Source organism: Lampris incognitus, chromosome 20 (genome assembly GCF_029633865.1).
Source record: "Lampris incognitus isolate fLamInc1 chromosome 20, fLamInc1.hap2, whole genome shotgun sequence".
NCBI lineage: Eukaryota > Metazoa > Chordata > Actinopteri > Lampriformes > Lampridae > Lampris > Lampris incognitus.
The window spans coordinates 29077927-29103944 of NC_079230.1; the positions used below are offsets into that span (position 1 = coordinate 29077927).

At 50.0% G+C, this 26018-nt stretch overlaps 11 non-coding genes across 11 annotated transcripts; all 11 read right to left on the minus strand.

Moving 5' to 3' along the window:
* Positions 1 to 596: 596 nt before the first annotated feature.
* Positions 597 to 760, minus strand: LOC130131075 (U1 spliceosomal RNA). The gene has a single exon (XR_008812244.1). It is a non-coding gene; the product is annotated as a U1 spliceosomal RNA (small nuclear RNA).
* Positions 761 to 2969: 2209 nt separating this feature from the next.
* LOC130131107 (U1 spliceosomal RNA) lies at positions 2970 to 3133 on the minus strand. The gene has a single exon (XR_008812274.1). It is a non-coding gene; the product is annotated as a U1 spliceosomal RNA (small nuclear RNA).
* A 2210-nt stretch (positions 3134 to 5343) lies between these two features.
* On the minus strand, positions 5344 to 5507 carry LOC130131076 (U1 spliceosomal RNA). The gene has a single exon (XR_008812245.1). It is a non-coding gene; the product is annotated as a U1 spliceosomal RNA (small nuclear RNA).
* Positions 5508 to 7717: 2210 nt separating this feature from the next.
* Positions 7718 to 7881, minus strand: LOC130131108 (U1 spliceosomal RNA). The gene has a single exon (XR_008812275.1). It is a non-coding gene; the product is annotated as a U1 spliceosomal RNA (small nuclear RNA).
* A 2210-nt stretch (positions 7882 to 10091) lies between these two features.
* On the minus strand, positions 10092 to 10255 carry LOC130131133 (U1 spliceosomal RNA). The gene has a single exon (XR_008812298.1). It is a non-coding gene; the product is annotated as a U1 spliceosomal RNA (small nuclear RNA).
* Positions 10256 to 12465: 2210 nt separating this feature from the next.
* Positions 12466 to 12629, minus strand: LOC130131111 (U1 spliceosomal RNA). Its single transcript, XR_008812278.1, has one exon. It is a non-coding gene; the product is annotated as a U1 spliceosomal RNA (small nuclear RNA).
* A 2210-nt stretch (positions 12630 to 14839) lies between these two features.
* Positions 14840 to 15003, minus strand: LOC130131134 (U1 spliceosomal RNA). The gene has a single exon (XR_008812299.1). It is a non-coding gene; the product is annotated as a U1 spliceosomal RNA (small nuclear RNA).
* Positions 15004 to 17213: 2210 nt separating this feature from the next.
* Positions 17214 to 17377, minus strand: LOC130131077 (U1 spliceosomal RNA). The gene has a single exon (XR_008812246.1). It is a non-coding gene; the product is annotated as a U1 spliceosomal RNA (small nuclear RNA).
* A 2209-nt stretch (positions 17378 to 19586) lies between these two features.
* On the minus strand, positions 19587 to 19750 carry LOC130131115 (U1 spliceosomal RNA). Its single transcript, XR_008812281.1, has one exon. It is a non-coding gene; the product is annotated as a U1 spliceosomal RNA (small nuclear RNA).
* A 2210-nt stretch (positions 19751 to 21960) lies between these two features.
* On the minus strand, positions 21961 to 22124 carry LOC130131136 (U1 spliceosomal RNA). Its single transcript, XR_008812301.1, has one exon. It is a non-coding gene; the product is annotated as a U1 spliceosomal RNA (small nuclear RNA).
* Positions 22125 to 24334: 2210 nt separating this feature from the next.
* LOC130131152 (U1 spliceosomal RNA) lies at positions 24335 to 24498 on the minus strand. Its single transcript, XR_008812316.1, has one exon. It is a non-coding gene; the product is annotated as a U1 spliceosomal RNA (small nuclear RNA).
* Positions 24499 to 26018: the final 1520 nt, after the last annotated feature.

A 26018-nucleotide genomic window follows, 5' to 3' on the forward strand; every position in this document is an offset into this window, starting at 1 on the left:
ACAGATGTGAAATATTGGATCATTTTGCTCAATAAATGAATGAGCAAGTATCATATTTTTGTCTCATTTGTTTAATTGGGTTTTCTTCATCTACTTTTAGGACTCGTCGCCGGACCGAATCCCCGTGTTACCCCCGCCTTGATTGGTGTCGCTAAAGCCACAATTGGCCGTGTGTGCGGGTGTGAAGCCGGATGTGAGTATGTGTCGAGGTGGCTGCAGTAGCGCCTCCTCTGATCGGTCGGGGCGCCTGTTCGGGGGAGAGGGAGAACTGGAGGAATAGCGTGATCCTGCCACGCGCTACGTCGCCCTGGCGAAACGCCTCACTGTCAGGGGAACGAAGCGGCTGGCGACTCCACATGCGTCGGAGGAGGCATGTGGTAGTCTGCAGCCCTCCCCGCAATGGCAGAGGGGATGGAGCAGAAACCGGGAGGGATCGGAAGAGTGGGGTAATTGGTCCCATATAATTGGGGAGACAAAGAGGAACGAAACCCCGATGATGAATTAAGGGACGCAAGATTATTAACACGCCGAATGTCGGAAAGTTTGTGTTTTCCTGCCTTAACGGGAACCATATTGTTTTTCTTTTGACATTTAATCAGGGGAGAGCGCGAACGCAGTCCCCCACTACCAGAAATTATGCAGTCGAGATTCCCACGTTTGGGGAATTCGCACAGGTCAGCACAACCGGAGTGCAATGGTCAAGCCTCGCCGTGGGTGAACCACCTTCTTGATCATGGTGTCTCCCCTGCCAGGTAAGTATGAACCCCAGCCATCGCACAGAGGAGCTGATTCTGACACACATCTATCTGTATGACGGTGCCACGGCATCAAGTAAAGCGACTGCTTTGTCCTCACAGAAATCAAGGTTTGTTTCTTTTAACATGTAAACGGGGGAGAGCGCGAACGCAGTCCCCCACTACCGGAAATGATGCAGTCCAGAGTCTATAACATTTGGGGAATTGACCTTTCGCAAAGTCAGTTACCGTTGCTATGACCGTCAAGCCTTTCAGAACTATCCAGGAAGTAGCCGGAAAACACCAAAACATGAAGGAAGAAATCAGCGCATTGTGTGGTTAAAAGTAACAGTAGTAATACATTAGCTATCAATAATAGCTAGTAGCAAGCTTAGCTTGGAGCAGACAGGTATTTTTGTTGATTTTGGATGGATTAAGCTGGCCATGGGGTCTGCTATACTGTGACATCTATTGACGACATTGCGCTTCTTGCGTTCTGGGTTTCGGGAAGGGAAAGAAAATGACACCCCCTCCAAACTTTTCACATATCTAGTATCCGATCTGCAGATCCCATAGGCACACCGTTTCAGCATTTTGTTGTGTGTTTGAAAGCTTGACGGACCGTTGCTAAGGTCGGATTGGACAAGCACCGTTCTGGGGAGGTACTTTGCGAAAGCTCAATTGAACTCGAGGCGTTCTAGAGGAGTGTAAAGTCTACCTCGACTGTACACAGTTACGGCTCCTGATCGGTCTAAAGTCTACGGTGAGTGAACGCTCTTTACTAATCGGAAGCCGAAAGAGCCGATTGTAGCGTACCAGTCATAGGTCCCAGATGAGACGAGCATCAAAGCTTATCAAGAGGAAGAAGAGTGGTTTTCAAAGTTTACGGCGATGTTTGTTCTTCGATGATTCGTTTGAAGGAAAAGTGTTAGCTATAGCTATTAGCGATTTTCCATAGGAACAACTACACGAACTCACAGGCTGGCGCGAATTACAAGTGGAACTACCCCGTAGTCGCCCTGTCGAGAGTCGTGTTTCCATAGCGACGTAGGAGCCGCCGGGATCATGAGTTGACGTCAACATTTTGCGACAGCTTTCACCGCGACGTAATTATCCCATCCAGGTGGCGGGAAATGTCGAGGTAAATCGTCTCGTTTCTCCTGGAGGACTCGAGCCCCCGCTGAACCTCGTCGGTGGCGTAGTCAGCCAACAAAGCCTGCACCTCCTCGTCTGTCCGTTTCTCGGCTGATTTCTCCATTTCGCTTGATCGAAATTAAGTTTGCTACCACACAGCTTGGTTGCTGGCTTATACAATTGCGCTTGTTGAACACCGAAGTAGAAGGCTGGTTGCTTCCGACGTTCAACCAATCGGCGTCGAGCCCCTCCCAGCAGGTTTTCAGGGCCGCTCAGAAGTACCGACCCCAGAGCAGGGACTAGAGACGCTCCCTTAAAAGTCCCAGTAAGAGTTCCGGTCAGGGGTAGTTCCTCTAGTGGAAACACCAGCAAAGCTGCCGGCCCCCTAAAAGGTTCGGGTAGTTCCGCTGGTGGAAAATGGCCTTATGAGTTGTGTTGACAGGTTGCTTAACAAGGGGCGTCACTCCAGATACTGAAAGCAAAGGTTCACCTACTTTTGCCACTCACAGATGTGAAATATTGGATCATTTTGCTCAATAAATGAATGAGCAAGTATCATATTTTTGTCTCATTTGTTTAATTGGGTTTTCTTCATCTACTTTTAGGACTCGTCGCCGGACCGAATCCCCGTGTTACCCCCGCCTTGATTGGTGTCGCTAAAGCCACAATTGGCCGTGTGTGCGGGTGTGAAGCCGGATGTGAGTATGTGTCGAGGTGGCTGCAGTAGCGCCTCCTCTGATCGGTCGGGGCGCCTGTTCGGGGGAGAGGGAGAACTGGAGGAATAGCGTGATCCTGCCACGCGCTACGTCGCCCTGGCGAAACGCCTCACTGTCAGGGGAACGAAGCGGCTGGCGACTCCACATGCGTCGGAGGAGGCATGTGGTAGTCTGCAGCCCTCCCCGCAATGGCAGAGGGGATGGAGCAGAAACCGGGAGGGATCGGAAGAGTGGGGTAATTGGTCCCATATAATTGGGGAGACAAAGAGGAACGAAACCCCGATGATGAATTAAGGGACGCAAGATTATTAACACGCCGAATGTCGTAAAGTTTGTGTTTTCCTGCCTTAACGGGAACCATATTGTTTTTCTTTTGACATTTAATCAGGGGAGAGCGCGAACGCAGTCCCCCACTACCAGAAATTATGCAGTCGAGACTCCCACGTTTGGGGAATTCGCACAGGTCAGCACAACCGGAGTGCAATGGTCAAGCCTCGCCGTGGGTGAACCACCTTCTTGATCATGGTGTCTCCCCTGCCAGGTAAGTATGAACCCCAGCCATCGCACAGAGGAGCTGATTCTGACACACATCTATCTGTATGACGGTGCCACGGCATCAAGTAAAGCGACTGCTTTGTCCTCACAGAAATCAAGGTTTGTTTCTTTTAACATGTAAACGGGGGAGAGCGCGAACGCAGTCCCCCACTACCGGAAATGATGCAGTCCAGAGTCTATAACATTTGGGGAATTGACCTTTCGCAAAGTCAGTTACCGTTGCTATGACCGTCAAGCCTTTCAGAACTATCCAGGAAGTAGCCGGAAAACACCAAAACATGAAGGAAGAAATCAGCGCATTGTGTGGTTAAAAGTAACAGTAGTAATACATTAGCTATCAATAATAGCTAGTAGCAAGCTTAGCTTGGAGCAGACAGGTATTTTTGTTGATTTTGGATGGATTAAGCTGGCCATGGGGTCTGCTATACTGTGACATCTATTGACGACATTGCGCTTCTTGCGTTCTGGGTTTCGGGAAGGGAAAGAAAATGACACCCCCTCCAAACTTTTCACATATCTAGTATCCGATCTGCAGATCCCATAGGCACACCGTTTCAGCATTTTGTTGTGTGTTTGCAAAGCTTGACGGACCGTTGCTAAGGTCGGATTGGACAAGCACCGTTCTGGGGAGGTACTTTGCGAAAGCTCAATTGAACTCGAGGCGTTCTAGAGGAGTGTAAAGTCTACCTCGACTGTACACAGTTACGGCTCCTGATCGGTCTAAAGTCTACGGTGAGTGAACGCTCTAGACTAATCGGAAGCCGAAAGAGCCGATTGTAGCGTACCAGTCATAGGTCCCAGATGAGACGAGCATCAAAGCTTATCAAGAGGAAGAAGAGTGGTTTTCAAAGTTTACGGCGATGTTTGTTCTTCGATGATTCGTTTGAAGGAAAAGTGTTAGCTATAGCTATTAGCGATTTTCCATAGGAACAACTACACGAACTCACAGGCTGGCGCGAATTACAAGTGGAACTACCCCGTAGTCGCCCTGTCGAGAGTCGTGTTTCCATAGCGACGTAGGAGCCGCCGGGATCATGAGTTGACGTCAACATTTTGCGACAGCTTTCACCGCGACGTAATTATCCCATCCCGGTGGCGGGAAATGTCGAGGTAAATCGTCTCGTTTCTCCTGGAGGACTCGAGCCCCCGCTGAACCTCGTCGGTGGCGTAGTCAGCCAACAAAGCCTGCACCTCCTCGTCTGTCCGTTTCTCGGCTGATTTCTCCATTTCGCTTGATCGAAATTAAGTTTGCTACCACACAGCTTGGTTGCTGGCTTATACAATTGCGCTTGTTGAACACCGAAGTAGAAGGCTGGTTGCTTCCGACGTTCAACCAATCGGCGTCGAGCCCCTCCCAGCAGGTTTTCAGGGCCGCTCAGAAGTACCGACCCCAGAGCAGGGACTAGAGACGCTCCCTTAAAAGTCCCAGTAAGAGTTCCGGTCAGGGGTAGTTCCTCTAGTGGAAACACCAGCAAAGCTGCCGGCCCCCTAAAAGGTTCGGGTAGTTCCGCTGGTGGAAAATGGCCTTATGAGTTGTGTTGACAGGTTGCTTCACAAGGGGCGTCACTCCAGATACTGAAAGCAAAGGTTCACCTACTTTTGCCACTCACAGATGTGAAATATTGGATCATTTTGCTCAATAAATGAATGAGCAAGTATCATATTTTTGTCTCATTTGTTTAATTGGGTTTTCTTCATCTACTTTTAGGACTCGTCGCCGGACCGAATCCCCGTGTTACCCCCGCCTTGATTGGTGTCGCTAAAGCCACAATTGGCCGTGTGTGCGGGTGTGAAGCCGGATGTGAGTATGTGTCGAGGTGGCTGCAGTAGCGCCTCCTCTGATCGGTCGGGGCGCCTGTTCGGGGGAGAGGGAGAACTGGAGGAATAGCGTGATCCTGCCACGCGCTACGTCGCCCTGGCGAAACGCCTCACTGTCAGGGGAACGAAGCGGCTGGCGACTCCACATGCGTCGGAGGAGGCATGTGGTAGTCTGCAGCCCTCCCCGCAATGGCAGAGGGGATGGAGCAGAAACCGGGAGGGATCGGAAGAGTGGGGTAATTGGTCCCATATAATTGGGGAGACAAAGAGGAACGAAACCCCGATGATGTATTAAGGGACGCAAGATTATTAACACGCCGAATGTCGTAAAGTTTGTGTTTTCCTGCCTTAACGGGAACCATACTGTTTTTCTTTTGACATTTAATCAGGGGAGAGCGCGAACGCAGTCCCCCACTACCAGAAATTATGCAGTCGAGATTCCCACGTTTGGGGAATTCGCACAGGTCAGCACAACCGGAGTGCAATGGTCAAGCCTCGCCGTGGGTGAACCACCTTCTTGATCATGGTGTCTCCCCTGCCAGGTAAGTATGAACCCCAGCCATCGCACAGAGGAGCTGATTCTGACACACATCTATCTGTATGACGGTGCCACGGCATCAAGTAAAGCGACTGCTTTGTCCTCACAGAAATCAAGGTTTGTTTCTTTTAACATGTAAACGGGGGAGAGCGCGAACGCAGTCCCCCACTACCGGAAATGATGCAGTCCAGAGTCTATAACATTTGGGGAATTGACCTTTCGCAAAGTCAGTTACCGTTGCTATGACCGTCAAGCCTTTCAGAACTATCCAGGAAGTAGCCGGAAAACACCAAAACATGAAGGAAGAAATCAGCGCATTGTGTGGTTAAAAGTAACAGTAGTAATACATTAGCTATCAATAATAGCTAGTAGCAAGCTTAGCTTGGAGCAGACAGGTATTTTTGTTGATTTTGGATGGATTAAGCTGGCCATGGGGTCTGCTATACTGTGACATCTATTGACGACATTGCGCTTCTTGCGTTCTGGGTTTCGGGAAGGGAAAGAAAATGACACCCCCTCCAAACTTTTCACATATCTAGTATCCGATCTGCAGATCCCATAGGCACACCGTTTCAGCATTTTGTTGTGTGTTTGCAAAGCTTGACGGACCGTTGCTAAGGTCGGATTGGACAAGCACCGTTCTGGGGAGGTACTTTGCGAAAGCTCAATTGAACTCGAGGCGTTCTAGAGGAGTGTAAAGTCTACCTCGACTGTACACAGTTACGGCTCCTGATCGGTCTAAAGTCTACGATGAGTGAACGCTCTTTACTAATCGGAAGCCGAAAGAGCCGATTGTAGCGTACCAGTCATAGGTCCCAGATGAGACGAGCATCAAAGCTTATCAAGAGGAAGAAGAGTGGTTTTCAAAGTTTACGGCGATGTTTGTTCTTCGATGATTCGTTTGAAGGAAAAGTGTTAGCTATAGCTATTAGCGATTTTCCATAGGAACAACTACACGAACTCACAGGCTGGCGCGAATTACAAGTGGAACTACCCCGTAGTCGCCCTGTCGAGAGTCGTGTTTCCATAGCGACGTAGGAGCCGCCGGGATCATGAGTTGACGTCAACATTTTGCGACAGCTTTCACCGCGACGTAATTATCCCATCCAGGTGGCGGGAAATGTCGAGGTAAATCGTCTCGTTTCTCCTGGAGGACTCGAGCCCCCGCTGAACCTCGTCGGTGGCGTAGTCAGCCAACAAAGCCTGCACCTCCTCGTCTGTCCGTTTCTCGGCTGATTTCTCCATTTCGCTTGATCGAAATTAAGTTTGCTACCACACAGCTTGGTTGCTGGCTTATACAATTGCGCTTGTTGAACACCGAAGTAGAAGGCTGGTTGCTTCCGACGTTCAACCAATCGGCGTCGAGCCCCTCCCAGCAGGTTTTCAGGGCCGCTCAGAAGTACCGACCCCAGAGCAGGGACTAGAGACGCTCCCTTAAAAGTCCCAGTAAGAGTTCCGGTCAGGGGTAGTTCCTCTAGTGGAAACACCAGCAAAGCTGCCGGCCCCCTAAAAGGTTCGGGTAGTTCCGCTGGTGGAAAATGGCCTTATGAGTTGTGTTGACAGGTTGCTTCACAAGGGGCGTCACTCCAGATACTGAAAGCAAAGGTTCACCTACTTTTGCCACTCACAGATGTGAAATATTGGATCATTTTGCTCAATAAATGAATGAGCAAGTATCATATTTTTGTCTCATTTGTTTAATTGGGTTTTCTTCATCTACTTTTAGGACTCGTCGCCGGACCGAATCCCCGTGTTACCCCCGCCTTGATTGGTGTCGCTAAAGCCACAATTGGCCGTGTGTGCGGGTGTGAAGCCGGATGTGAGTATGTGTCGAGGTGGCTGCAGTAGCGCCTCCTCTGATCGGTCGGGGCGCCTGTTCGGGGGAGAGGGAGAACTGGAGGAATAGCGTGATCCTGCCACGCGCTACGTCGCCCTGGCGAAACGCCTCACTGTCAGGGGAACGAAGCGGCTGGCGACTCCACATGCGTCGGAGGAGGCATGTGGTAGTCTGCAGCCCTCCCCGCAATGGCAGAGGGGATGGAGCAGAAACCGGGAGGGATCGGAAGAGTGGGGTAATTGGTCCCATATAATTGGGGAGACAAAGAGGAACGAAACCCCGATGATGAATTAAGGGACGCAAGATTATTAACACGCCGAATGTCGTAAAGTTTGTGTTTTCCTGCCTTAACGGGAACCATATTGTTTTTCTTTTGACATTTAATCAGGGGAGAGCGCGAACGCAGTCCCCCACTACCAGAAATTATGCAGTCGAGACTCCCACGTTTGGGGAATTCGCACAGGTCAGCACAACCGGAGTGCAATGGTCAAGCCTCGCCGTGGGTGAACCACCTTCTTGATCATGGTGTCTCCCCTGCCAGGTAAGTATGAACCCCAGCCATCGCACAGAGGAGCTGAGTCTGACACACATCTATCTGTATGACGGTGCCACGGCATCAAGTAAAGCGACTGCTTTGTCCTCACAGAAATCAAGGTTTGTTTCTTTTAACATGTAAACGGGGGAGAGCGCGAACGCAGTCCCCCACTACCGGAAATGATGCAGTCCAGAGTCTATAACATTTGGGGAATTGACCTTTCGCAAAGCCAGTTACCGTTGCTATGACCGTCAAGCCTTTCAGAACTATCCAGGAAGTAGCCGGAAAACACCAAAACATGAAGGAAGAAATCAGCGCATTGTGTGGTTAAAAGTAACAGTAGTAATACATTAGCTATCAATAATAGCTAGTAGCAAGCTTAGCTTGGAGCAGACAGGTATTTTTGTTGATTTTGGATGGATTAAGCTGGCCATGGGGTCTGCTATACTGTGACATCTATTGACGACATTGCGCTTCTTGCGTTCTGGGTTTCGGGAAGGGAAAGAAAATGACACCCCCTCCAAACTTTTCACATATCTAGTATCCGATCTGCAGATCCCATAGGCACACCGTTTCAGCATTTTGTTGTGTGTTTGCAAAGCTTGACGGACCGTTGCTAAGGTCGGATTGGACAAGCACCGTTCTGGGGAGGTACTTTGCGAAAGCTCAATTGAACTCGAGGCGTTCTAGAGGAGTGTAAAGTCTACCTCGACTGTACACAGTTACGGCTCCTGATCGGTCTAAAGTCTACGGTGAGTGAACGCTCTAGACTAATCGGAAGCCGAAAGAGCCGATTGTAGCGTACCAGTCATAGGTCCCAGATGAGACGAGCATCAAAGCTTATCAAGAGGAAGAAGAGTGGTTTTCAAAGTTTACGGCGATGTTTGTTCTTCGATGATTCGTTTGAAGGAAAAGTGTTAGCTATAGCTATTAGCGATTTTCCATAGGAACAACTACACGAACTCACAGGCTGGCGCGAATTACAAGTGGAACTACCCCGTAGTCGCCCTGTCGAGAGTCGTGTTTCCATAGCGACGTAGGAACCGCCGGGATCATGAGTTGACGTCAGCATTTTGCGACAGCTTTCACCGCGACGTAATTATCCCATCCAGGTGGCGGGAAATGTCGAGGTAAATCGTCTCGTTTCTCCTGGAGGACTCGAGCCCCCGCTGAACCTCGTCGGTGGCGTAGTCAGCCAACAAAGCCTGCACCTCCTCGTCTGTCCGTTTCTCGGCTGATTTCTCCATTTCGCTTGATCGAAATTAAGTTTGCTACCACACAGCTTGGTTGCTGGCTTATACAATTGCGCTTGTTGAACACCGAAGTAGAAGGCTGGTTGCTTCCGACGTTCAACCAATCGGCGTCGAGCCCCTCCCAGCAGGTTTTCAGGGCCGCTCAGAAGTACCGACCCCAGAGCAGGGACTAGAGACGCTCCCTTAAAAGTCCCAGTAAGAGTTCCGGTCAGGGGTAGTTCCTCTAGTGGAAACACCAGCAAAGCTGCCGGCCCCCTAAAAGGTTCGGGTAGTTCCGCTGGTGGAAAATGGCCTTATGAGTTGTGTTGACAGGTTGCTTCACAAGGGGCGTCACTCCAGATACTGAAAGCAAAGGTTCACCTACTTTTGCCACTCACAGATGTGAAATATTGGATCATTTTGCTCAATAAATGAATGAGCAAGTATCATATTTTTGTCTCATTTGTTTAATTGGGTTTTCTTCATCTACTTTTAGGACTCGTCGCCGGACCGAATCCCCGTGTTACCCCCGCCTTGATTGGTGTCGCTAAAGCCACAATTGGCCGTGTGTGCGGGTGTGAAGCCGGATGTGAGTATGTGTCGAGGTGGCTGCAGTAGCGCCTCCTCTGATCGGTCGGGGCGCCTGTTCGGGGGAGAGGGAGAACTGGAGGAATAGCGTGATCCTGCCACGCGCTACGTCGCCCTGGCGAAACGCCTCACTGTCAGGGGAACGAAGCGGCTGGCGACTCCACATGCGTCGGAGGAGGCATGTGGTAGTCTGCAGCCCTCCCCGCAATGGCAGAGGGGATGGAGCAGAAACCGGGAGGGATCGGAAGAGTGGGGTAATTGGTCCCATATAATTGGGGAGACAAAGAGGAACGAAACCCCGATGATGAATTAAGGGACGCAAGATTATTAACACGCCGAATGTCGTAAAGTTTGTGTTTTCCTGCCTTAACGGGAACCATATTGTTTTTCTTTTGACATTTAATCAGGAGAGAGCGCGAACGCAGTCCCCCACTACCAGAAATTATGCAGTCGAGATTCCCACGTTTGGGGAATTCGCACAGGTCAGCACAACCGGAGTGCAATGGTCAAGCCTCGCCGTGGGTGAACCACCTTCTTGATCATGGTGTCTCCCCTGCCAGGTAAGTATGAACCCCAGCCATCGCACAGAGGAGCTGATTCTGACACACATCTATCTGTATGACGGTGCCACGGCATCAAGTAAAGCGACTGCTTTGTCCTCACAGAAATCAAGGTTTGTTTCTTTTAACATGTAAACGGGGGAGAGCGCGAACGCAGTCCCCCACTACCGGAAATGATGCAGTCCAGAGTCTATAACATTTGGGGAATTGACCTTTCGCAAAGTCAGTTACCGTTGCTATGACCGTCAAGCCTTTCAGAACTATCCAGGAAGTAGCCGGAAAACACCAAAACATGAAGGAAGAAATCAGCGCATTGTGTGGTTAAAAGTAACAGTAGTAATACATTAGCTATCAATAATAGCTAGTAGCAAGCTTAGCTTGGAGCAGACAGGTATTTTTGTTGATTTTGGATGGATTAAGCTGGCCATGGGGTCTGCTATACTGTGACATCTATTGACGACATTGCGCTTCTTGCGTTCTGGGTTTCGGGAAGGGAAAGAAAATGACACCCCCTCCAAACTTTTCACATATCTAGTATCCGATCTGCAGATCCCATAGGCACACCGTTTCAGCATTTTGTTGTGTGTTTGCAAAGCTTGACGGACCGTTGCTAAGGTCGGATTGGACAAGCACCGTTCTGGGGAGGTACTTTGCGAAAGCTCAATTGAACTCGAGGCGTTCTAGAGGAGTGTAAAGTCTACCTCGACTGTACACAGTTACGGCTCCTGATCGGTCTAAAGTCTACGGTGAGTGAACGCTCTTTACTAATCGGAAGCCGAAAGAGCCGATTGTAGCGTACCAGTCATAGGTCCCAGATGAGACGAGCATCAAAGCTTATCAAGAGGAAGAAGAGTGGTTTTCAAAGTTTACGGCGATGTTTGTTCTTCGATGATTCGTTTGAAGGAAAAGTGTTAGCTATAGCTATTAGCGATTTTCCATAGGAACAACTACACGAACTCACAGGCTGGCGCGAATTACAAGTGGAACTACCCCGTAGTCGCCCTGTCGAGAGTCGTGTTTCCATAGCGACGTAGGAACCGCCGGGATCATGAGTTGACGTCAGCATTTTGCGACAGCTTTCACCGCGACGTAATTATCCCATCCAGGTGGCGGGAAATGTCGAGGTAAATCGTCTCGTTTCTCCTGGAGGACTCGAGCCCCCGCTGAACCTCGTCGGTGGCGTAGTCAGCCAACAAAGCCTGCACCTCCTCGTCTGTCCGTTTCTCGGCTGATTTCTCCATTTCGCTTGATCGAAATTAAGTTTGCTACCACACAGCTTGGTTGCTGGCTTATACAATTGCGCTTGTTGAACACCGAAGTAGAAGGCTGGTTGCTTCCGACGTTCAACCAATCGGCGTCGAGCCCCTCCCAGCAGGTTTTCAGGGCCGCTCAGAAGTACCGACCCCAGAGCAGGGACTAGAGACGCTCCCTTAAAAGTCCCAGTAAGAGTTCCGGTCAGGGGTAGTTCCTCTAGTGGAAACACCAGCAAAGCTGCCGGCCCCCTAAAAGGTTCGGGTAGTTCCGCTGGTGGAAAATGGCCTTATGAGTTGTGTTGACAGGTTGCTTCACAAGGGGCGTCACTCCAGATACTGAAAGCAAAGGTTCACCTACTTTTGCCACTCACAGATGTGAAATATTGGATCATTTTGCTCAATAAATGAATGAGCAAGTATCATATTTTTGTCTCATTTGTTTAATTGGGTTTTCTTCATCTACTTTTAGGACTCGTCGCCGGACCGAATCCCCGTGTTACCCCCGCCTTGATTGGTGTCGCTAAAGCCACAATTGGCCGTGTGTGCGGGTGTGAAGCCGGATGTGAGTATGTGTCGAGGTGGCTGCAGTAGCGCCTCCTCTGATCGGTCGGGGCGCCTGTTCGGGGGAGAGGGAGAACTGGAGGAATAGCGTGATCCTGCCACGCGCTACGTCGCCCTGGCGAAACGCCTCACTGTCAGGGGAACGAAGCGGCTGGCGACTCCACATGCGTCGGAGGAGGCATGTGGTAGTCTGCAGCCCTCCCCGCAATGGCAGAGGGGATGGAGCAGAAACCGGGAGGGATCGGAAGAGTGGGGTAATTGGTCCCATATAATTGGGGAGACAAAGAGGAACGAAACCCCGATGATGAATTAAGGGACGCAAGATTATTAACACGCCGAATGTCGGAAAGTTTGTGTTTTCCTGCCTTAACGGGAACCATATTGTTTTTCTTTTGACATTTAATCAGGGGAGAGCGCGAACGCAGTCCCCCACTACCAGAAATTATGCAGTCGAGATTCCCACGTTTGGGGAACTCGCACAGGTCAGCACAACCGGAGTGCAATGGTCAAGCCTCGCCGTGGGTGAACCACCTTCTTGATCATGGTGTCTCCCCTGCCAGGTAAGTATGAACCCCAGCCATCGCACAGAGGAGCTGAGTCTGACACACATCTATCTGTATGACGGTGCCACGGCATCAAGTAAAGCGACTGCTTTGTCCTCACAGAAATCAAGGTTTGTTTCTTTTAACATGTAAACGGGGGAGAGCGCGAACGCAGTCCCCCACTACCGGAAATGATGCAGTCCAGAGTCTATAACATTTGGGGAATTGACCTTTCGCAAAGCCAGTTACCGTTGCTATGACCGTCAAGCATTTCAGAACTATCCAGGAAGTAGCCGGAAAACACCAAAACATGAAGGAAGAAATCAGCGCATTGTGTGGTTAAAAGTAACAGTAGTAATACATTAGCTATCAATAATAGCTAGTAGCAAGCTTAGCTTGGAGCAGACAGGTATTTTTGTTGATTTTGGATGGATTAAGCTGGCCATGGGGTCTGCTATACTGTGACATCTATTGACGACATTGCGCTTCTTGCGTTCTGGGTTTCGGGAAGGGAAAGAAAATGACACCCCCTCCAAACTTTTCACATATCTAGTATCCGATCTGCAGATCCCATAGGCACACCGTTTCAGCATTTTGTTGTGTGTTTGCAAAGCTTGACGGACCGTTGCTAAGGTCGGATTGGACAAGCACCGTTCTGGGGAGGTACTTTGCGAAAGCTCAATTGAACTCGAGGCGTTCTAGAGGAGTGTAAAGTCTACCTCGACTGTACACAGTTACGGCTCCTGATCGGTCTAAAGTCTACGGTGAGTGAACGCTCTAGACTAATCGGAAGCCGAAAGAGCCGATTGTAGCGTACCAGTCATAGGTCCCAGATGAGACGAGCATCAAAGCTTATCAAGAGGAAGAAGAGTGGTTTTCAAAGTTTACGGCGATGTTTGTTCTTCGATGATTCGTTTGAAGGAAAAGTGTTAGCTATAGCTATTAGCGATTTTCCATAGGAACAACTACACGAACTCACAGGCTGGCGCGAATTACAAGTGGAACTACCCCGTAGTCGCCCTGTCGAGAGTCGTGTTTCCATAGCGACGTAGGAACCGCCGGGATCATGAGTTGACGTCAGCATTTTGCGACAGCTTTCACCGCGACGTAATTATCCCATCCAGGTGGCGGGAAATGTCGAGGTAAATCGTCTCGTTTCTCCTGGAGGACTCGAGCCCCCGCTGAACCTCGTCGGTGGCGTAGTCAGCCAACAAAGCCTGCACCTCCTCGTCTGTCCGTTTCTCGGCTGATTTCTCCATTTCGCTTGATCGAAATTAAGTTTGCTACCACACAGCTTGGTTGCTGGCTTATACAATTGCGCTTGTTGAACACCGAAGTAGAAGGCTGGTTGCTTCCGACGTTCAACCAATCGGCGTCGAGCCCCTCCCAGCAGGTTTTCAGGGCCGCTCAGAAGTACCGACCCCAGAGCAGGGACTAGAGACGCTCCCTTAAAAGTCCCAGTAAGAGTTCCGGTCAGGGGTAGTTCCTCTAGTGGAAACACCAGCAAAGCTGCCGGCCCCCTAAAAGGTTCGGGTAGTTCCGCTGGTGGAAAATGGCCTTATGAGTTGTGTTGACAGGTTGCTTCACAAGGGGCGTCACTCCAGATACTGAAAGCAAAGGTTCACCTACTTTTGCCACTCACAGATGTGAAATATTGGATCATTTTGCTCAATAAATGAATGAGCAAGTATCATATTTTTGTCTCATTTGTTTAATTGGGTTTTCTTCATCTACTTTTAGGACTCGTCGCCGGACCGAATCCCCGTGTTACCCCCGCCTTGATTGGTGTCGCTAAAGCCACAATTGGCCGTGTGTGCGGGTGTGAAGCCGGATGTGAGTATGTGTCGAGGTGGCTGCAGTAGCGCCTCCTCTGATCGGTCGGGGCGCCTGTTCGGGGGAGAGGGAGAACTGGAGGAATAGCGTGATCCTGCCACGCGCTACGTCGCCCTGGCGAAACGCCTCACTGTCAGGGGAACGAAGCGGCTGGCGACTCCACATGCGTCGGAGGAGGCATGTGGTAGTCTGCAGCCCTCCCCGCAATGGCAGAGGGGATGGAGCAGAAACCGGGAGGGATCGGAAGAGTGGGGTAATTGGTCCCATATAATTGGGGAGACAAAGAGGAACGAAACCCCGATGATGAATTAAGGGACGCAAGATTATTAACACGCCGAATGTCGTAAAGTTTGTGTTTTCCTGCCTTAACGGGAACCATATTGTTTTTCTTTTGACATTTAATCAGGAGAGAGCGCGAACGCAGTCCCCCACTACCAGAAATTATGCAGTCGAGATTCCCACGTTTGGGGAATTCGCACAGGTCAGCACAACCGGAGTGCAATGGTCAAGCCTCGCCGTGGGTGAACCACCTTCTTGATCATGGTGTCTCCCCTGCCAGGTAAGTATGAACCCCAGCCATCGCACAGAGGAGCTGATTCTGACACACATCTATCTGTATGACGGTGCCACGGCATCAAGTAAAGCGACTGCTTTGTCCTCACAGAAATCAAGGTTTGTTTCTTTTAACATGTAAACGGGGGAGAGCGCGAACGCAGTCCCCCACTACCGGAAATGATGCAGTCCAGAGTCTATAACATTTGGGGAATTGACCTTTCGCAAAGTCAGTTACCGTTGCTATGACCGTCAAGCCTTTCAGAACTATCCAGGAAGTAGCCGGAAAACACCAAAACATGAAGGAAGAAATCAGCGCATTGTGTGGTTAAAAGTAACAGTAGTAATACATTAGCTATCAATAATAGCTAGTAGCAAGCTTAGCTTGGAGCAGACAGGTATTTTTGTTGATTTTGGATGGATTAAGCTGGCCATGGGGTCTGCTATACTGTGACATCTATTGACGACATTGCGCTTCTTGCGTTCTGGGTTTCGGGAAGGGAAAGAAAATGACACCCCCTCCAAACTTTTCACATATCTAGTATCCGATCTGCAGATCCCATAGGCACACCGTTTCAGCATTTTGTTGTGTGTTTGCAAAGCTTGACGGACCGTTGCTAAGGTCGGATTGGACAAGCACCGTTCTGGGGAGGTACTTTGCGAAAGCTCAATTGAACTCGAGGCGTTCTAGAGGAGTGTAAAGTCTACCTCGACTGTACACAGTTACGGCTCCTGATCGGTCTAAAGTCTACGGTGAGTGAACGCTCTTTACTAATCGGAAGCCGAAAGAGCCGATTGTAGCGTACCAGTCATAGGTCCCAGATGAGACGAGCATCAAAGCTTATCAAGAGGAAGAAGAGTGGTTTTCAAAGTTTACGGCGATGTTTGTTCTTCGATGATTCGTTTGAAGGAAAAGTGTTAGCTATAGCTATTAGCGATTTTCCATAGGAACAACTACACGAACTCACAGGCTGGCGCGAATTACAAGTGGAACTACCCCGTAGTCGCCCTGTCGAGAGTCGTGTTTCCATAGCGACGTAGGAACCGCCGGGATCATGAGTTGACGTCAGCATTTTGCGACAGCTTTCACCGCGACGTAATTATCCCATCCAGGTGGCGGGAAATGTCGAGGTAAATCGTCTCGTTTCTCCTGGAGGACTCGAGCCCCCGCTGAACCTCGTCGGTGGCGTAGTCAGCCAACAAAGCCTGCACCTCCTCGTCTGTCCGTTTCTCGGCTGATTTCTCCATTTCGCTTGATCGAAATTAAGTTTGCTACCACACAGCTTGGTTGCTGGCTTATACAATTGCGCTTGTTGAACACCGAAGTAGAAGGCTGGTTGCTTCCGACGTTCAACCAATCGGCGTCGAGCCCCTCCCAGCAGGTTTTCAGGGCCGCTCAGAAGTACCGACCCCAGAGCAGGGACTAGAGACGCTCCCTTAAAAGTCCCAGTAAGAGTTCCGGTCAGGGGTAGTTCCTCTAGTGGAAACACCAGCAAAGCTGCCGGCCCCCTAAAAGGTTCGGGTAGTTCCGCTGGTGGAAAATGGCCTTATGAGTTGTGTTGACAGGTTGCTTCACAAGGGGCGTCACTCCAGATACTGAAAGCAAAGGTTCACCTACTTTTGCCACTCACAGATGTGAAATATTGGATCATTTTGCTCAATAAATGAATGAGCAAGTATCATATTTTTGTCTCATTTGTTTAATTGGGTTTTCTTCATCTACTTTTAGGACTCGTCGCCGGACCGAATCCCCGTGTTACCCCCGCCTTGATTGGTGTCGCTAAAGCCACAATTGGCCGTGTGTGCGGGTGTGAAGCCGGATGTGAGTATGTGTCGAGGTGGCTGCAGTAGCGCCTCCTCTGATCGGTCGGGGCGCCTGTTCGGGGGAGAGGGAGAACTGGAGGAATAGCGTGATCCTGCCACGCGCTACGTCGCCCTGGCGAAACGCCTCACTGTCAGGGGAACGAAGCGGCTGGCGACTCCACATGCGTCGGAGGAGGCATGTGGTAGTCTGCAGCCCTCCCCGCAATGGCAGAGGGGATGGAGCAGAAACCGGGAGGGATCGGAAGAGTGGGGTAATTGGTCCCATATAATTGGGGAGACAAAGAGGAACGAAACCCCGATGATGAATTAAGGGACGCAAGATTATTAACACGCCGAATGTCGTAAAGTTTGTGTTTTCCTGCCTTAACGGGAACCATATTGTTTTTCTTTTGACATTTAATCAGGGGAGAGCGCGAACGCAGTCCCCCACTACCAGAAATTATGCAGTCGAGATTCCCACGTTTGGGGAATTCGCACAGGTCAGCACAACCGGAGTGCAATGGTCAAGCCTCGCCGTGGGTGAACCACCTTCTTGATCATGGTGTCTCCCCTGCCAGGTAAGTATGAACCCCAGCCATCGCACAGAGGAGCTGATTCTGACACACATCTATCTGTATGACGGTGCCACGGCATCAAGTAAAGCGACTGCTTTGTCCTCACAGAAATCAAGGTTTGTTTCTTTTAACATGTAAACGGGGGAGAGCGCGAACGCAGTCCCCCACTACCGGAAATGATGCAGTCCAGAGTCTATAACATTTGGGGAATTGACCTTTCGCAAAGTCAGTTACCGTTGCTATGACCGTCAAGCATTTCAGAACTATCCAGGAAGTAGCCGGAAAACACCAAAACATGAAGGAAGAAATCATCGCATTGTGTGGTTAAAAGTAACAGTAGTAATACATTAGCTATCAATAATAGCTAGTAGCAAGCTTAGCTTGGAGCAGACAGGTATTTTTGTTGATTTTGGATGGATTAAGCTGGCCATGGGGTCTGCTATACTGTGACATCTATTGACGACATTGCGCTTCTTGCGTTCTGGGTTTCGGGAAGGGAAAGAAAATGACACCCCCTCCAAACTTTTCACATATCTAGTATCCGATCTGCAGATCCCATAGGCACACCGTTTCAGCATTTTGTTGTGTGTTTGAAAGCTTGACGGACCGTTGCTAAGGTCGGATTGGACAAGCACCGTTCTGGGGAGGTACTTTGCGAAAGCTCAATTGAACTCGAGGCGTTCTAGAGGAGTGTAAAGTCTACCTCGACTGTACACAGTTACGGCTCCTGATCGGTCTAAAGTCTACGGTGAGTGAACGCTCTTTACTAATCGGAAGCCGAAAGAGCCGATTGTAGCGTACCAGTCATAGGTCCCAGATGAGACGAGCATCAAAGCTTATCAAGAGGAAGAAGAGTGGTTTTCAAAGTTTACGGCGATGTTTGTTCTTCGATGATTCGTTTGAAGGAAAAGTGTTAGCTATAGCTATTAGCGATTTTCCATAGGAACAACTACACGAACTCACAGGCTGGCGCGAATTACAAGTGGAACTACCCCGTAGTCGCCCTGTCGAGAGTCGTGTTTCCATAGCGACGTAGGAGCCGCCGGGATCATGAGTTGACGTCAACATTTTGCGACAGCTTTCACCGCGACGTAATTATCCCATCCAGGTGGCGGGAAATGTCGAGGTAAATCGTCTCGTTTCTCCTGGAGGACTCGAGCCCCCGCTGAACCTCGTCGGTGGCGTAGTCAGCCAACAAAGCCTGCACCTCCTCGTCTGTCCGTTTCTCGGCTGATTTCTCCATTTCGCTTGATCGAAATTAAGTTTGCTACCACACAGCTTGGTTGCTGGCTTATACAATTGCGCTTGTTGAACACCGAAGTAGAAGGCTGGTTGCTTCCGACGTTCAACCAATCGGCGTCGAGCCCCTCCCAGCAGGTTTTCAGGGCCGCTCAGAAGTACCGACCCCAGAGCAGGGACTAGAGACGCTCCCTTAAAAGTCCCAGTAAGAGTTCCGGTCAGGGGTAGTTCCTCTAGTGGAAACACCAGCAAAGCTGCCGGCCCCCTAAAAGGTTCGGGTAGTTCCGCTGGTGGAAAATGGCCTTATGAGTTGTGTTGACAGGTTGCTTCACAAGGGGCGTCACTCCAGATACTGAAAGCAAAGGTTCACCTACTTTTGCCACTCACAGATGTGAAATATTGGATCATTTTGCTCAATAAATGAATGAGCAAGTATCATATTTTTGTCTCATTTGTTTAATTGGGTTTTCTTCATCTACTTTTAGGACTCGTCGCCGGACCGAATCCCCGTGTTACCCCCGCCTTGATTGGTGTCGCTAAAGCCACAATTGGCCGTGTGTGCGGGTGTGAAGCCGGATGTGAGTATGTGTCGAGGTGGCTGCAGTAGCGCCTCCTCTGATCGGTCGGGGCGCCTGTTCGGGGGAGAGGGAGAACTGGAGGAATAGCGTGATCCTGCCACGCGCTACGTCGCCCTGGCGAAACGCCTCACTGTCAGGGGAACGAAGCGGCTGGCGACTCCACATGCGTCGGAGGAGGCATGTGGTAGTCTGCAGCCCTCCCCGCAATGGCAGAGGGGATGGAGCAGAAACCGGGAGGGATCGGAAGAGTGGGGTAATTGGTCCCATATAATTGGGGAGACAAAGAGGAACGAAACCCCGATGATGAATTAAGGGGCGCAAGATTATTAACACGCCGAATGTCGTAAAGTTTGTGTTTTCCTGCCTTAACGGGAACCATATTGTTTTTCTTTTGACATTTAATCAGGGGAGAGCGCGAACGCAGTCCCCCACTACCAGAAATTATGCAGTCGAGATTCCCACGTTTGGGGAATTCGCACAGGTCAGCACAACCGGAGTGCAATGGTCAAACCTCGCCGTGGGTGAACCACCTTCTTGATCATGGTGTCTCCCCTGCCAGGTAAGTATGAACCCCAGCCATCGCACAGAGGACCTGATTCTGACACACATCTATCTGTATGACGGTGCCACGGCATCAAGTAAAGCGACTGCTTTGTCCTCACAGAAATCAAGGTTTGTTTCTTTTAACATGTAAACGGGGGAGAGCGCGAACGCAGTCCCCCACTACCGGAAATGATGCAGTCCAGAGTCTATAACATTTGGGGAATTGACCTTTCGCAAAGTCAGTTACCGTTGCTATGACCGTCAAGCCTTTCAGAACTATCCAGGAAGTAGCCGGAAAACACCAAAACATGAAGGAAGAAATCAGCGCATTGTGTGGTTAAAAGTAACAGTAGTAATACATTAGCTATCAATAATAGCTAGTAGCAAGCTTAGCTTGGAGCAGACAGGTATTTTTGTTGATTTTGGATGGATTAAGCTGGCCATGGGGTCTGCTATACTGTGACATCTATTGACGACATTGCGCTTCTTGCGTTCTGGGTTTCGGGAAGGGAAAGAAAATGACACCCCCTCCAAACTTTTCACATATCTAGTATCCGATCTGCAGATCCCATAGGCACACCGTTTCAGCATTTTGTTGTGTGTTTGCAAAGCTTGACGGACCGTTGCTAAGGTCGGATTGGACAAGCACCGTTCTGGGGAGGTACTTTGCGAAAGCTCAATTGAACTCGAGGCGTTCTAGAGGAGTGTAAAGTCTACCTCGACTGTACACAGTTACGGCTCCTGATCGGTCTAAAGTCTACGGTGAGTGAACGCTCTTTACTAATCGGAAGCCGAAAGAGCCGATTGTAGCGTACCAGTCATAGGTCCCAGATGAGACGAGCATCAAAGCTTATCAAGAGGAAGAAGAGTGGTTTTCAAAGTTTACGGCGATGTTTGTTCTTCGATGATTCGTTTGAAGGAAAAGTGTTAGCTATAGCTATTAGCGATTTTCCATAGGAACAACTACACGAACTCACAGGCTGGCGCGAATTACAAGTGGAACTACCCCGTAGTCGCCCTGTCGAGAGTCGTGTTTCCATAGCGACGTAGGAACCGCCGGGATCATGAGTTGACGTCAGCATTTTGCGACAGCTTTCACCGCGACGTAATTATCCCATCCAGGTGGCGGGAAATGTCGAGGTAAATCGTCTCGTTTCTCCTGGAGGACTCGAGCCCCCGCTGAACCTCGTCGGTGGCGTAGTCAGCCAACAAAGCCTGCACCTCCTCGTCTGTCCGTTTCTCGGCTGATTTCTCCATTTCGCTTGATCGAAATTAAGTTTGCTACCACACAGCTTGGTTGCTGGCTTATACAATTGCGCTTGTTGAACACCGAAGTAGAAGGCTGGTTGCTTCCGACGTTCAACCAATCGGCGTCGAGCCCCTCCCAGCAGGTTTTCAGGGCCGCTCAGAAGTACCGACCCCAGAGCAGGGACTAGAGACGCTCCCTTAAAAGTCCCAGTAAGAGTTCCGGTCAGGGGTAGTTCCTCTAGTGGAAACACCAGCAAAGCTGCCGGCCCCCTAAAAGGTTCGGGTAGTTCCGCTGGTGGAAAATGGCCTTATGAGTTGTGTTGACAGGTTGCTTCACAAGGGGCGTCACTCCAGATACTGAAAGCAAAGGTTCACCTACTTTTGCCACTCACAGATGTGAAATATTGGATCATTTTGCTCAATAAATGAATGAGCAAGTATCATATTTTTGTCTCATTTGTTTAATTGGGTTTTCTTCATCTACTTTTAGGACTCGTCGCCGGACCGAATCCCCGTGTTACCCCCGCCTTGATTGGTGTCGCTAAAGCCACAATTGGCCGTGTGTGCGGGTGTGAAGCCGGATGTGAGTATGTGTCGAGGTGGCTGCAGTAGCGCCTCCTCTGATCGGTCGGGGCGCCTGTTCGGGGGAGAGGGAGAACTGGAGGAATAGCGTGATCCTGCCACGCGCTACGTCGCCCTGGCGAAACGCCTCACTGTCAGGGGAACGAAGCGGCTGGCGACTCCACATGCGTCGGAGGAGGCATGTGGTAGTCTGCAGCCCTCCCCGCAATGGCAGAGGGGATGGAGCAGAAACCGGGAGGGATCGGAAGAGTGGGGTAATTGGTCCCATATAATTGGGGAGACAAAGAGGAACGAAATCCCGATGATGAATTAAGGGACGCAAGATTATTAACACGCCGAATGTCGTAAAGTTTGTGTTTTCCTGCCTTAACGGGAACCATATTGTTTTTCTTTTGACATTTAATCAGGGGAGAGCGCGAACGCAGTCCCCCACAACCAGAAATTATGCAGTCGAGACTCCCACGTTTGGGGAATTCGCACAGGTCAGCACAACCGGAGTGCAATGGTCAAACCTCGCCGTGGGTGAACCACCTTCTTGATCATGGTGTCTCCCCTGCCAGGTAAGTATGAACCCCAGCCATCGCACAGAGGACCTGATTCTGACACACATCTATCTGTATGACGGTGCCACGGCATCAAGTAAAGCGACTGCTTTGTCCTCACAGAAATCAAGGTTTGTTTCTTTTAACATGTAAACGGGGGAGAGCGCGAACGCAGTCCCCCACTACCGGAAATGATGCAGTCCAGAGTCTATAACATTTGGGGAATTGACCTTTCGCAAAGTCAGTTACCGTTGCTATGACCGTCAAGCCTTTCAGAACTATCCAGGAAGTAGCCGGAAAACACCAAAACATGAAGGAAGAAATCAGCGCATTGTGTGGTTAAAAGTAACAGTAGTAATACATTAGCTATCAATAATAGCTAGTAGCAAGCTTAGCTTGGAGCAGACAGGTATTTTTGTTGATTTTGGATGGATTAAGCTGGCCATGGGGTCTGCTATACTGTGACATCTATTGACGACATTGCGCTTCTTGCGTTCTGGGTTTCGGGAAGGGAAAGAAAATGACACCCCCTCCAAACTTTTCACATATCTAGTATCCGATCTGCAGATCCCATAGGCACACCGTTTCAGCATTTTGTTGTGTGTTTGCAAAGCTTGACGGACCGTTGCTAAGGTCGGATTGGACAAGCACCGTTCTGGGGAGGTACTTTGCGAAAGCTCAATTGAACTCGAGGCGTTCTAGAGGAGTGTAAAGTCTACCTCGACTGTACACAGTTACGGCTCCTGATCGGTCTAAAGTCTACGGTGAGTGAACGCTCTTTACTAATCGGAAGCCGAAAGAGCCGATTGTAGCGTACCAGTCATAGGTCCCAGATGAGACGAGCATCAAAGCTTATCAAGAGGAAGAAGAGTGGTTTTCAAAGTTTACGGCGATGTTTGTTCTTCGATGATTCGTTTGAAGGAAAAGTGTTAGCTATAGCTATTAGCGATTTTCCATAGGAACAACTACACGAACTCACAGGCTGGCGCGAATTACAAGTGGAACTACCCCGTAGTCGCCCTGTCGAGAGTCGTGTTTCCATAGCGACGTAGGAACCGCCGGGATCATGAGTTGACGTCAGCATTTTCCGACAGCTTTCACCGCGACGTAATTATCCCATCCAGGTGGCGGGAAATGTCGAGGTAAATCGTCTCGTTTCTCCTGGAGGACTCGAGCCCCCGCTGAACCTCGTCGGTGGCGTAGTCAGCCAACAAAGCCTGCACCTCCTCGTCTGTCCGTTTCTCGGCTGATTTCTCCATTTCGCTTGATCGAAATTAAGTTTGCTACCACACAGCTTGGTTGCTGGCTTATACAATTGCGCTTGTTGAACACCGAAGTAGAAGGCTGGTTGCTTCCGACGTTCAACCAATCGGCGTCGAGCCCCTCCCAGCAGGTTTTCAGGGCCGCTCAGAAGTACCGACCCCAGAGCAGGGACTAGAGACGCTCCCTTAAAAGTCCCAGTAAGAGTTCCGGTCAGGGGTAGTTCCTCTAGTGGAAACACCAGCAAAGCTGCCGGCCCCCTAAAAGGTTCGGGTAGTTCCGCTGGTGGAAAATGGCCTTATGAGTTGTGTTGACAGGTTGCTTCACAAGGGGCGTCACTCCAGATACTGAAAGCAAAGGTTCACCTACTTTTGCCACTCACAGATGTGAAATATTGGATCATTTTGCTCAATAAATGAATGAGCAAGTATCATATTTTTGTCTCATTTGTTTAATTGGGTTTTCTTCATCTACTTTTAGGACTCGTCGCCGGACCGAATCCCCGTGTTACCCCCGCCTTGATTGGTGTCGCTAAAGCCACAATTGGCCGTGTGTGCGGGTGTGAAGCCGGATGTGAGTATGTGTCGAGGTGGCTGCAGTAGCGCCTCCTCTGATCGGTCGGGGCGCCTGTTCGGGGGAGAGGGAGAACTGGAGGAATAGCGTGATCCTGCCACGCGCTACGTCGCCCTGGCGAAACGCCTCACTGTCAGGGGAACGAAGCGGCTGGCGACTCCACATGCGTCGGAGGAGGCATGTGGTAGTCTGCAGCCCTCCCCGCAATGGCAGAGGGGATGGAGCAGAAACCGGGAGGGATCGGGAGAGTGGGGTAATTGGTCCCATATAATTGGGGAGACAAAGAGGAACGAAATCCCGATGATGAATTAAGGGACGCAAGATTATTAACACGCCGAATGTCGTAAAGTTTGTGTTTTCCTGCCTTAACGGGAACCATATTGTTTTTCTTTTGACATTTAATCAGGGGAGAGCGCGAACGCAGTCCCCCACTACCAGAAATTATGCAGTCGAGATTCCCACGTTTGGGGAATTCGCACAGGTCAGCACAACCGGAGTGCAATGGTCAAGCCTCGCCGTGGGTGAACCACCTTCTTGATCATGGTGTCTCTCCTGCCAGGTAAGTATGAACCCCAGCCATCGCACAGAGGAGCTGATTCTGACACACATCTATCTGTATGACGGTGCCACGGCATCAAGTAAAGCGACTGCTTTGTCCTCACAGAAATCAAGGTTTGTTTCTTTTAACATGTAAACGGGGGAGAGCGCGAACGCAGTCCCCCACTACCGGAAATGATGCAGTCCAGAGTCTATAACATTTGGGGAATTGACCTTTCGCAAAGTCAGTTACCGTTGCTATGACCGTCAAGCCTTTCAGAACTATCCAGGAAGTAGCCGGAAAACACCAAAACATGAAGGAAGAAATCAGCGCATTGTGTGGTTAAAAGTAACAGTAGTAATACATTAGCTATCAATAATAGCTAGTAGCAAGCTTAGCTTGGAGCAGACAGGTATTTTTGTTGATTTTGGATGGATTAAGCTGGCCATGGGGTCTGCTATACTGTGACATCTATTGACGACATTGCGCTTCTTGCGTTCTGGGTTTCGGGAAGGGAAAGAAAATGACACCCCCTCCAAACTTTTCACATATCTAGTATCCGATCTGCAGATCCCATAGGCACACCGTTTCAGCATTTTGTTGTGTGTTTGCAAAGCTTGACGGACCGTTGCTAAGGTCGGATTGGACAAGCACCGTTCTGGGGAGGTACTTTGCGAAAGCTCAATTGAACTCGAGGCGTTCTAGAGGAGTGTAAAGTCTACCTCGACTGTACACAGTTACGGCTCCTGATCGGTCTAAAGTCTACGGTGAGTGAACGCTCTAGACTAATCGGAAGCCGAAAGAGCCGATTGTAGCGTACCAGTCATAGGTCCCAGATGAGACGAGCATCAAAGCTTATCAAGAGGAAGAAGAGTGGTTTTCAAAGTTTACGGCGATGTTTGTTCTTCGATGATTCGTTTGAAGGAAAAGTGTTAGCTATAGCTATTAGCGATTTTCCATGGGAACAACTACACGAACTCACAGGCTGGCGCGAATTACAAGTGGAACTACCCCGTAGTCGCCCTGTCGAGAGTCGTGTTTCCATAGCGACGTAGGAGCCGCCGGGATCATGAGTTGACGTCAACATTTTGCGACAGCTTTCACCGCGACGTAATTATCCCATCCAGGTGGCGGGAAATGTCGAGGTAAATCGTCTCGTTTCTCCTGGAGGACTCGAGCCCCCGCTGAACCTCGTCGGTGGCGTAGTCAGCCAACAAAGCCTGCACCTCCTCGTCTGTCCGTTTCTCGGCTGATTTCTCCATTTCGCTTGATCGAAATTAAGTTTGCTACCACACAGCTTGGTTGCTGGCTTATACAATTGCGCTTGTTGAACACCGAAGTAGAAGGCTGGTTGCTTCCGACGTTCAACCAATCGGCGTCGAGCCCCTCCCAGCAGGTTTTCAGGGCCGCTCAGAAGTACCGACCCCAGAGCAGGGACTAGAGACGCTCCCTTAAAAGTCCCAGTAAGAGTTCCGGTCAGGGGTAGTTCCTCTAGTGGAAACACCAGCAAAGCTGCCGGCCCCCTAAAAGGTTCGGGTAGTTCCGCTGG